Below are 11,914 nucleotides of genomic sequence, written 5' to 3'. Positions count from 1 at the left end.
TATTGATTCCATTTTTAATAAATTCCATCAGTAATTTTAATATTCATTTAATCCTAGGAGATTGGGTATTTTAATATATAGAGATGAATAGTTACTGTTGGGAGAGAAGATTTCTCCATATTATTAAATAATGTTTAATCAATAAGGGTGGTTGGAATATGGTTGATTGGAAAACATGTCCAAATTTTATTAATAGAAGATAGACAAACATATCCCTAAATTACCCTGAGCAGTAGCTCAGGAGAAGATTAAATATAGGAATGAGTCAAGTAACAAGCTAAGAAATGATTGACAAATGATCTTAATAATAAATGCAAGGTAATTGGTTGATGAAACACAAGGGGATTAGAAAAGATCTCTTATCAAAGTTAGTATTTGAGCTGAGCTTCATAGGAAAGAGGGTATTCTAAAAAAGTAAAGTAAAGAGGAAACTCATTCAAAGCATAGAGGACAGCATGTACAAAGGCATGGAGATGGGAAATGCAACGTCATAAAAGAGGAATAGCAGAAAGCCAAATTGACTAGACCAAAAGAGTTCATGAAGGAAAACATTAATAAGCCAGAAAAGGGATGTTGAAAGAAAGCTGTAAAGGGCTTTTGATGCCATATGAGGAAATAGTATCTTATTCTAGAGATAATAAAGGAGTCAGTGGAGTTTATTGAGTAGTTTACAGAAACTACTGCCTCCACATTGTCATTATCACTAAATCTAATGACTTTTTAGATCATCCTTCCTGACCTGTAGCATTTGATACCCTCACTTTCTTCATGACACCTTCACCTTCTTTGACTAAAAGTACCATCATATCTAAGATCATAAGTTTAAAGCTGGAATGTACTTTATAGGTCATCTAGTCTGGCTCTACTTTATTTTGCAGATGAAGGTACTGAAGGTCAGAGACACTATATAATTTGCCCAATGTTACACAAATGGTAAACAACAGAGCTGAGAGTAAAACTTAAATCCTTTGATGCCAAATCCAACTCTCCACAATGCCGATCATAGTTGTATTTTCATGGCTCTCCTCTGTTCCCTTTGTTTACTCTTCATTCCCCTTCACATACTCCTTAAAATAGGTTCTGTTCTTTGTCCTTTCCCCTTCCCCTTTCCCTTCCTTTCTCTTTCCTTCTTTTTTTCTCTCACTTGGTGAGCTAATCTATTCATATCTTCTGTTATCACCTCTAAGCAAATGATTCCCAAATCTCTAATCTTGACTTACTCTTCTCAGCTCATCCCATGCTTCCAACTATCCACCAAATCCTCAATTTTGACAGGTCTCCTTTTGTCCTAAACTTTCTGGTCCTCCACCTTCTGTATTTCCATTGGTGGTTTCTATAATGGCCCACAATCTTCCCAATCATCCAGCCTTAAAAATTCAAGTTAAATTTACCTCTATCCTCTAATTTCTCACTGAAACATCCTTAGAATCATAAAAGTTCAGAACTGGAAGGGTCTTAGAGAGCATCTAAAATGTTCTGGAACATCTTAAGTATTACAAGTCACTTTACACATATATCAAATAAGGGTTACACATATATCATATATGGGTCCTTAGTTTGATATTGACAGTCCTCCAAAATCTGATGACCACCTATCTTTCCAGTCTTGTTTTACATTACTCCTTTTGATAAAAATCACTGTCCTTTCAAACCTACCTCTCTTCTAAACTTCTCTATATCTGTCAAGGGCATCTCCAGCCCTTCCAAGTTTGAAACCATGGTATAATCTTCAACTCCTCATTCTCTCCCATCCCACATAGCCAATCAGTTGCCAAATGGATTATTGTCTTATTTCTACCCCTGGAGCATCTCTCCCAGCTGTCTTCTTTCCTTTACTTCACAGGATCACTACCTTAACTTGGGTTTCATCACTTCTTCCCTGGAGTATTATAATAACCTAAAACTTATTCTCTCTACCTCAAGGCTCTTCCCACTTCAATCTATCTATATAGAGCTGCCAAAATGATTTTCTCAAAGTACAAGATCTGACCATGATAGATGGATGGGTAGTTAAATAGATTATAGATAGAAATGGATAATGATTGGATAGATAAATGAGAGATAGAAAGGAAACAGAGAAAGACAAAGAGAAAAAGAGAGAAATGAATGCAAAGACATATGGATAAGTGGAGAGAGAGAGAGAGAGAGAGAGAGAGAGAGAGAGAGAGAGAGAGAGAGAGAGAGAGAGAGAGAGATAATAGGTAGGTAGAGCATTTATTAAACTCTCTACCACCTAACTTCTTCACCTACTATTCTATACCTATTCACAGGCATTTCCCTCCATCTGGAAGGCTTTCCTTTTTTCCCTCAAATTAAAGAATCCCTCACTTCCTCAAGTGTCATCTCTTTGTGACTTTTTCTAGACTTCTTCAGGTATAGATTTCCCCCCTCCTCTCAAATTACCTTGTATTTTTTCCATATACATTTGTAAATATTTTTATGTGAATGTTGTCTCTTCCAAAAGAATGTAAGCTCTTGAACCCAGGAGCTGGTTCATTTTTGTCATTACATTTCTAATACCTCGGACATAGTACTTAGTAAGTGTGTGTTGAATTAAATTGAGGTAGATATTATATGTATCATTTTCTAAATGAGAACACTACAGCTCAGAGATGACCCCCCTCACTAAGTATGTGAAATTGCACCCAAGTGTATCTAGTGCCAGGCCCCATGTTATATCAAGAATTTAAAAGATGATGTGGAAAAAACACTCTATTGGGAGGCAGGAGACCTGGGCCCCTGCCACTGATTGCCACAGGCAAGCTCATTCCTGTTATAGCCTCAATAAAATGGGGGTGATATTTCCCTGCCCTTTCCTCCTCCCAGGATTCTTGGGAGGATGGAATGAAAGGAAGAATGTGAAAGGGCTTTGAAAAGTAGAAGGTCAGGAAGGGATCATTAACTTAGCTCTGGGAAGAAATGCAATTGTAAAAACAAAACAATGGGCTTTTTTCCATCAACCCCAGGTGCACAGCCAGCACCTCCAGATCCCTTTTACTTTATCCCCACCACAGGCCCCAGGACTCCTTCCTCTTAGGACTTCTACAAAGGAATTACAAAGGCAAAGAAGCTAAAAAGGGAGAGAATGGGTAGGAGTGGAGGGTCAAGGGTTATCACCTTCAGCCACTGAGCCTGGGACTCCCCACTTCATTCACAAGTTTGATTTAGTTCCTTTAAATCATGTGTACTTAACTAAAGGATCTGTCAACTTTTTTTAAAAAATTGATTTCTTTTGTAATCTGACACATTTTATTTTTTGCATTTAAAACTATTTTTTCAAAGGAACTATAGGCTTTACCAGACAGCCAATAGTATTGGGAGAGGAGGGAAACTTCATGAAATTTAAAAAAAAAAAAAAAAAAGTTCTTCTAAAAGAATTGCTCTAAATCAAAGAATTCATCAAATGGGAATCTAGAGTTAGAAGTGAAATTGAGACCAACAATGCTCAGCATGTGCCAAAGAAGGGCATCTTCTGCCATCACTCCAACAAAACATCTTCAGGAATAGGGAGTTCTTCACTCGCTCACTTTTGAACAATTCCAATGAGAGAAAATGGGGCAGTTTCTTGGAGTTGTAGAAAGAGGTCTAAATGGTGTCTCTACTGGGCCTATATTCCAAAGAGATCATAAAAAAGGGGAAAAGACCCATATATGCAAAAATGTTTGTAGCAGCCCTTTTTGTAGCAGCAAGAACCTGGAAACCGAGTTGATGCTCATCAATTGGAGAATAGCTAAATAAGTTATGGTGTATGAATGTTATGGAATATTATTCTTCTATAAGAAATGATCAGCAGGATGATTTCAGAAAGGCCTGGAGAGACTTAAATGAACTCATGCTAAGTGAAGTGAGTAGAACCAAGAGAACATTATTATATACAGCAACAAAATTCTAAGATGACCAACTCTAGTGGACATGACTCTTTTCAACATCAAAGTGATTTAGGCCTGTTCCAATGGACTTGTGATTGAGAGAGCCATCTGTATCCAGAGAGAGGACTGTGGGGACTGAGTGTGGATCACAACACAGTATTTTCACCTTTTTTTTGTTGTTGTTTGTTTGCCTTTTTCTATCTCAGTTTTTTCCCTTTTTTATCTGATTTTTCTTGTGCAGCATGATAATTGTAGAAATATGTGTAGAAGAATTGCACATGTTCAACACATATTGGATTATTTGTTGTCTAAGGAAGAAGATAGAAGAAGGGAGGGAGAAAAAATATGGAACACAAGGTTTTGCAAGGGTGAATGTTAAAAACTATGCATATATTTTGAAAATAAGAAAGAGAGAGAAAGAAAAAAGAAAGGAAGGAAAGAAGAGAGAAAGAGAGAAAGAGAGAGAGAGAGAAAGAGAGAAAGGGAGAAAGAGAGGAAGAGAGAAAGAGAGGAAGAGAGGAAGAGAGGAAGGGAGGAAGGGAGAAAGAGAGGAAGGGAGAAAGAGAGGAAGGGAGAAAGAGGAAGGGAGGAAGGAAGGGAGGGAGGGAGGAAGGAAGGAAGGAAGGAAGGAAAAAAGAAAGGAAGGAAGGAAGGAAGGAAGGAAGGAAGGAAGGAAGGAAGGAAGGAAGGAAGGAAGGAAGGAAGGAAGGAAGGAAGGAAGGAAGGAAGGAAGGAAGGAAGGAAGGAAGGAAGGAAGGAAGGAAGGAAGGAAGGAAGGAAGGAAAGAAAAAAGGAAGGAAGGAAGGAAGGAAGGAAAAAAGAAAGGAAGGAAGGAAGGAAGGAAGGAAGGAAGGAAGGAAGGAAGGAAGGAAGGAAGGAAGGAAGGAAGGAAGGAAGGAAGGAAGGAAGGAAGGAAGGAAGGAAGGAAGGAAGGAAGGAAGGAAGGAAGGAAGGAAGGAAGGAAGGAAAAGAAAACTGAATTTGCAGCCCAAATCTGCCTCCCAGGATTTGAATCCTAAACTGTGGGATTTTTGGGCAAGTTATTTGACTTCTCAGAGAATGGTTTATTCCATCTATTAAAAGAGACAGATGATTTCCAGGGTCTCTTCCAGCTCTAAATCTATGATCCTATGAGATCAATAAGCATTTATCACGGACTTAATAGTGCCAGGCACTACACTAAGAGCTGGGGGGAAGGGGGAGAAAAGGAGAGAAAATGACCAAATAGTTCATGCCCTAAAGAAATCCACATTCTGAAGGGGAAAGTAACATATATAAATACAGAGTAGATGGTATGTAACCTTCCAAGGGATTCCATTAACCATCCAGACCTGGAAAGGACTTTTGACAAAGGCAATGAGGGAACTGGGTCTTAAGCCTTAAAAGTCTCTTAAAGCTCTCATCTTAGGATCCTATGATTCCAAATAACTGGCCAACCAGCCTCAACTTAAACTTGCCCATTCTTCTTTCTTCCTTATTCTGCTGATAACTTGTTTGTAAAAAGCTGTTTGCATGCTCTCACCCATTAGGCTTGAATACCTAAAGAGCAAGGAAAGTGTTTTTCCCCCAGTTCTTAGCAGAGCTTAAAACACACTACTGTGTTAACAAGGTAAACAAGTGCTTATTAATTGACTCCTCCTCCTTCCCTGATTTCTCAAATCAACAGAAATTAGCCCTCCCCTTTAAGATGCAGACGCCTAAAGCAGTCCGTCCCTAATTCACAAATTATCTCCACCCCCATTCCCTTCTCTTCATCTGTCTTTGTTGTCCCTCCACTCTTAGCCAGCCTCCTAGACAGAATGGACAAGGCTGAGGTAGGCAAGACATGGCACTATTCCAAGCTTTAGCTTTTTATGTGGGCTAATTGTCTATTACAGGAAGAGAGCTTTTACCTTCAGTCTCTGCCTAGGCAAATTGACATTTTCAATCAAGTTCTTTGAACAAATCGACAATTGTGTTTGTATAATTAAATGGTGCTATACAGTAAGGGCCATTGACTCTGAACCAAACCTGGAACCCTGTGACGCACACATGGCAAAGCCGGAGACAAATATGATCCAGTAGCCTAGAGGAGTTTCCAAGTAGACAGGTGGAAAGAGGAAGCTATTTATTGACAATAGCATCAGCTCATTCACTTCACAGGAGGATCCGGCTTGTAACATATCACATCACATGTGCTCTGGGGAACAGGTTCTTTGGAAGCAAACACCAAAGATCTTCCATGTCTCAAAAACAATGATATGCATAAGCTGTTTAGGAAAATTAGGAAGAAAGGGAGTGATTCTACAGAGGATGGTGATTTGCAGCTGACCAAGAAGTGAAACTGCCAGTCTCCAGCATGGATCAGGGAGGAGTTTGGCCCTGAAGTAGAAGAAAACCAATGTTGTTTTCAAATCTTAGAAGGGGTCCTCTGAGGGAGAGGAAGATCTAGGAAAGAAGGAAGAAGCCTTGTGAGCCAGGAGAGACCAAAGTTTAAATCTCATCTTCATCATTTCACTTCCTGTGTGACCATACATAAACTATTTAAAGTGTGTGAGCTTCGTTTCTTCAGCTATAAAATGAGAATAATAATGTCTTGTAACATCTATCCCATTGTATAGCATTTACTAACAAGCATTTACTAAGCAAACTTACTATTTTCTAGGAACAGGAGATGCTGCTTTCTCCTAAATGTCCAATGATTTCTTAATCACCAAGCCTCTTGGCTTCCCAGATGTCCTTCAGGACCCAATGAAAATCCCACTTTTTACAGAAATGCATATGACCTTTTGAATGCATGTTGCTGCTTTTTGAAATCATTTCAAATATTCTTATATTTAGCAACATGTTATCTGCATGTTGTCTCTCCCAGTTGAATCTTTTTCTTTTGCACTTATTAATATTTTTTCAATTACATGTAAAGATAGTTTTCAACATTCATTTTTTGTAAGATTTTGAGTTCCAAGTTTTATCCCGTCTCCCTTACTTATTCCCTTCCCAAAACAGAAAGTAATCTGATATAGACTATATGTGTACAATCATGTTAAATATTAGCCTTGTGAAAGAAGAATCAGAACAAAAGAGAAAAATCACAAGAAAGAAAAAACAAAAAACAAAAATTTTAAGAAGTGAGAAAATATTCTTTAATATACATTCACATATATGGAGACCAATGTTCTTTCTCTAGAATTGGATAGCATTTCAGATTACATCTTTTGGTATTGCTGAAAACAACTAAGTCTATCATAGTTGATCATTGCACAGTGTTGCTGTTAAAGGATACAATGTTCTCTTGGTTTTGCTCACTTCACCCAGCATCAGTTCATGTAAGTCTTAACAGGTTTTTTTGAAATCCACCTGCTCATCATTTCTTATAGCACAATAGTATACCATTACATTCATATATTACAACTTGTTCAGCTATTCCCCAATTAATGGACATCCCCTCAATTTCTAATCTTCGCCACCACAAAAAAAAGAGCTGCTATAAATATTTTTTATTATTTTTTATTCCCCCATGAGCACCTGAAGGCCAGGGTACTGTTTTTATTTTTGTATCCCCAGCCTTTGACACAATGCTTCACACTTACTAAATGTCTGATGACTGACTGATACAAAGAAGAAAGAAAACACAGTTACTTATTTAGAGGAAATAATCTATATAAAGTGTTTTGAAAGACTTCAAGTGCTATATACATTTCAGCTTTGATGATGATGATGATAATCCTGGGAATCAGCTTGCTCTGACTCAATGGACCTCAGTCAGCATATCAACAAACAGAAACAAGATGCTGGTTGACCCCACTCTATGATTCAGCCAAATCATTTTTTTTATTGTTCCTCAGAAGCCATCCTCCAAACATCCCATCTTCCATCTCTGTGCTTTTATACTTCCTGGTTTGTATGTCAAAGTACACTCCCCCTTCCCTTTTAACTCTTAAAACATGTTTTCTCCAAAGCTTCAGTCAAGTGTGACCTCCTACACAAAACTTCTGATCTCCGGTAAAACCTCCCCTTGAATTTACCTTTACATCTATTTTCTGTATGTTTATACATGCACATCTCTCCTGATAAAATATAAACTTCTTGAAAGTACACATTTTCATTTTTGTCCTTAGCCCCTAGTACAGTGCCTGGCTCATAGTAGGCATTCAAGAAATGCTTTCTAATGGATTGGCTTGGACTAGTCTGGACAGAGTACATATCTTTTCAGTTCTCTCCCCTATTCTGATATTTCTCATCATTCCTCCTTCAGGCTCTTAATATCCACCTACTTTCTCCTCCATTCTATCAAACCTTGCTCTCTCAAGGGACTTAAATCATTTCTCCTACCTATGCAATTAAGAGACTATGTCCCTTTGCCTAGGGAAATTTGTTTGTTAAGTATGAGCAATCAGGGTGAAGGAGAAAACAGGATGCAACAAAGCCCTGACTTGAAAGTTGGGAAACTTGACTTTGAGTTGCATCTTTATGTGAGATCTCATCAAAATCAAAGCTGTGTGATCTCAGATAAATTGTTTTACTTTTCTGGGCTCCATTTTCTTCATCTGTAAAAGGGGGATAATTAACCATGTGTAACCAGCCTTATAGGACCTTTGAGAAGATGAAATTATAGAAGAGGCATGAAATCACTTTGTAAACCATGCAGATATTAGGACCTGGTTATGAGTATGGCATAAAAATGTGTCCCTTTTTAATAAAAATTTCAAGCTTTGTTCAGCCAACAAGTCAAGATAGCGGCTCATTCCTGGGACCTGAAAGACAATAAATTTAATTAGCTGGCTGTTTTCACCAGGCCAAAGAGTAGATAGTCTCATTTGGCCCCAAGGCTCAAATAAACCAGTTTCGAGGCCCCAGAAAAGTAAATGGCAAGTAAGGAATGTAAAAATGAAGCTGGAGATTGACTGCTAGGGATGACCTCTTACACAAACAAACAGATGGACCTCTCAGGGGCTAACAGCCTTTATACAATAAGGAATAAGTTCAGCACTTACTCAGCATTCAATTGGCAATGGATAAGTTGCCACTCTCCATCTGTTGCAAAAATGTCCATTTTATAAATTTTGGGTATACCAATGAAATTTCAAGTCCCAGCCAAAACAAATAATAGTGATAACAAAATAATAATTCATGATTTTTGGCAAGTCACAGAACCTCTCTGAATCTCAGTTTCTTCTCTTCTAAAATCTTAAATATCCATCCCTGAGGGCCAACCAAGTTCTAAATTCTATGGTCCTATTCTACTGACTTTCCTCTTTGAATTTCTTTTGTCATCAGGGATCTCTAACATGCAATTTAATCTTTCATTACATTCTAGCTCTTCTGTTGTTCTTTAATTCTATCATTTCCAACTTGAAGGCCACACGGTTATTGAAAAGTATCCTTGAATACATATGGGTCCCCAGTTCCATTTAGAATTCTACTCTGAAAGCTTCCAAACATAACCAGCTATCATCTGGTTAAATGATTCAGGATATTAAATAAGCAATCATACCTTCAGCAGAATGAATAAGTCATATGTTTTAGGCATACAAGTGCTGCTGTCCTTTAAATGGATGTAGTTTCTGTTAACAAGGAGAATTAAATACTCATCCTCATTGAAAAGAATTGCAGAATTCAGGGCCTTCCCTTTCTCCCATTATGTGTATTCTCTTTCAATGTCTTGTTCTGTCATTTAGTTGTATCTGACTCTTTGTAACCCCATAGATTATAGCACACCAGGTCCTTCTCTCCTTTGCTATTTCCTGAAGTCTGTCCAAGTTCATTTTTGCTGTTTTCATAATACTGTCTTTTCATTTCATCCTCTGCTATCTTCTTCTTCTTTTGTCTTCAATATTTCCCAGCATTAGGGTCTTTTCCAGTGATTCCTATCTTCCCATTATGTGGCCAAAGTATTTAATCTTCAGCTTCTGTATTTGACCTTCCAGTGAATAACTTGAATTAATTTCTTTAGATATTGACTGATTTGATTGCCTGAATATCCAAGAAACACTCAAAAGTACTCTCCAGCATCACAAATCAAGCATCAATTCTGTGGTGCTCAGCTTTCCTTATATCCTCACAGCCATATACTGCTTCTAGAAAAATCATAGCTTTAACTATACAAACTTTTGTCAGCAAGGTAATGTCTTTGCTTTTTAACATGTCATCCAGATTTTGTCATAATTTTCTTTCCAAAAAGCAAGCATCTTTTAATTTCATGGCTGCAGTTATCATATGCAGTGACCTTTGAGCCCCAAAATATGAAATCTGACATTGCCTCAATTTTTTCTTCCTCTACTTCCAAGGAAATGATGGGACAAGTAGCCAAGATTTTAGGATTTTTTTTGGAAAGCTTCAAGCTAATTTTTACATTTTCCTCTTTCACCCTTATCAAGAATCTTCTTAATTCTTCTTGACTTTCTGCCATCAAAGGTAGTATCATCTACATAGCTGATATTTCTCTTGGCAACCTTAATTCCAGTTTTTGATTCATGCAGCCTGGCATTTTGCACAATGCACTGTGCAAATAAGCTAAGTAAATAATAAATACAATCTTGTTGTAATCATTTTCCACTCTTAAACCAATCAATTGTTCCATATTCACTTCTAACTATTGCTTCTTGACCCACAAAGTGGTTTCTCAAGAGACTTGTAAAATAATGTGGCACTCCCATCTCTTTGATTACTTGACACATTTTGTTGTAATTCACACAAAGACTTTAGTGTAATCAATGAAGCAAAAGTAGATGTTTTTCTAGAACTCCCTTGCTTTCTCCATAATCCAGGAAATGTTGGCAATTTGGTCTTTAGCTCCTCTGACTCTTTGAAAACCAGCCAGCTCTTTTGCTAATGCACACAGTAATAACATCCAGCTTTTGGAATCTCAAGCAATAATTTTCCTGGTGTGTGAAATGAGCACAATTGTTTGGTAATTTGGGCATTCTTTGGCACTGCCCTTCATTAGAATTGGGTCATGCACTGATCTTTTCCAATTCAGTGGACACTATTGAATTTTCCAAATTTGCTGGTATATTGAGCACAGCATTTTAATAGCACCATCATTTAGGAGTTCAAATAGCTCAATTGGAATTTCATCACTTTCTTTTTTTTTTTTTCCAATTTATTTTTAGTCTATCTTTCTCCTCCCCTTTATTGAATGTAATTGTGTTGCATCATGATCTGAAGAGGATGCATTCACTATTTCTGCCTTTCTTCATTTCAATGTGGGATTTTTATGCCTTGATGGTCAATTTTTATGTAGGTGCCATGTACTGCTGACAAAAAGGTTTATTCCTTTTTATCCCTATTCAATTTTCTCCAGAGATGTATCATATCTAAATTTTCTGAGATTCTATTAATCTATTTTTTTTTTGCTTATTTTGTGGCTAAATTCATCTAATTCTGAAGGGGGGGGAGGTTGAAGTCCTCTACTAGTATAGTTTTGCTATCTATTTCTTCCTGTAACTGACAACTTCTTTTCTAAGAATTTGGATATTATACCACTTGGTGCATATATGTTTAATATTGATATTACTTTGTTATCTCTGAAACCCTTTAACAAGATGTAATTTCTTTCCTTATCTTTTTAAGTTAGATCTATTTTTGCTTTTTTTGTTATCTGAGATCAGAATCATTCCCCTGCTTTTTTTTTTTTTTTTTTTTTTTTTTTTTTTTTTTTTTTTTTTTTTTGCTTCAGCCTTTAACCCTTACTCTCTATCTCTGTTTCAAAAATGTTTCTTGTAAACAACATATTATGGGATTCTGGTTTTTAATCCACTCTATCTGGAGAAGCTATTTGCTTTTGTTTTATGGGAAAGTTCATTCCATTCACAGTTATGATTATCAGTTGTATATTTCCCTCCATCTTATTTTCTCCCTTGCATATGCTTTTTTTCCCCTCTCTTTCCAGTCTGTCCCTCCTTAGGAGTGTTTTGTTTCTGCCCAACTCTGCCTTCAACCTTCCCTCCCTTTTATTACTCTCATCTCTTCTCTTACCCCTTCTCCTAATGCTTCTGTTGTCCCTTCTATCTAATCCCTCCCTTTTCTTTCCCCTTTCTCTTCCTACTCCCCTGGAGGGTAAGAGA

General features: G+C 37.2%; 1 long non-coding RNA gene across 1 annotated transcript in view; it reads right to left on the bottom strand.

Annotated features, from left to right (window-relative positions):
- Positions 1–4,908: 4,908 nt before the first annotated feature.
- Positions 4,909–11,914, bottom strand: part of LOC141564905 (uncharacterized) — a 53,394-nt gene continuing 46,388 nt past the window's right edge. Inside the window, exon 3 of the long non-coding RNA XR_012488792.1 lies at positions 4,909–6,296. This is a non-coding gene — a long non-coding RNA (uncharacterized LOC141564905). The remainder of the gene's footprint in view (positions 6,297–11,914) is intronic.

Source organism: Sminthopsis crassicaudata, chromosome 3, assembly GCF_048593235.1.
Source record: "Sminthopsis crassicaudata isolate SCR6 chromosome 3, ASM4859323v1, whole genome shotgun sequence".
NCBI classification, from domain to species: Eukaryota; Metazoa; Chordata; class Mammalia; order Dasyuromorphia; family Dasyuridae; genus Sminthopsis; species Sminthopsis crassicaudata.
Note: the sequence above shows the minus strand (reverse complement) of the source record. Positions and strands in the feature narration are given on the sequence as shown.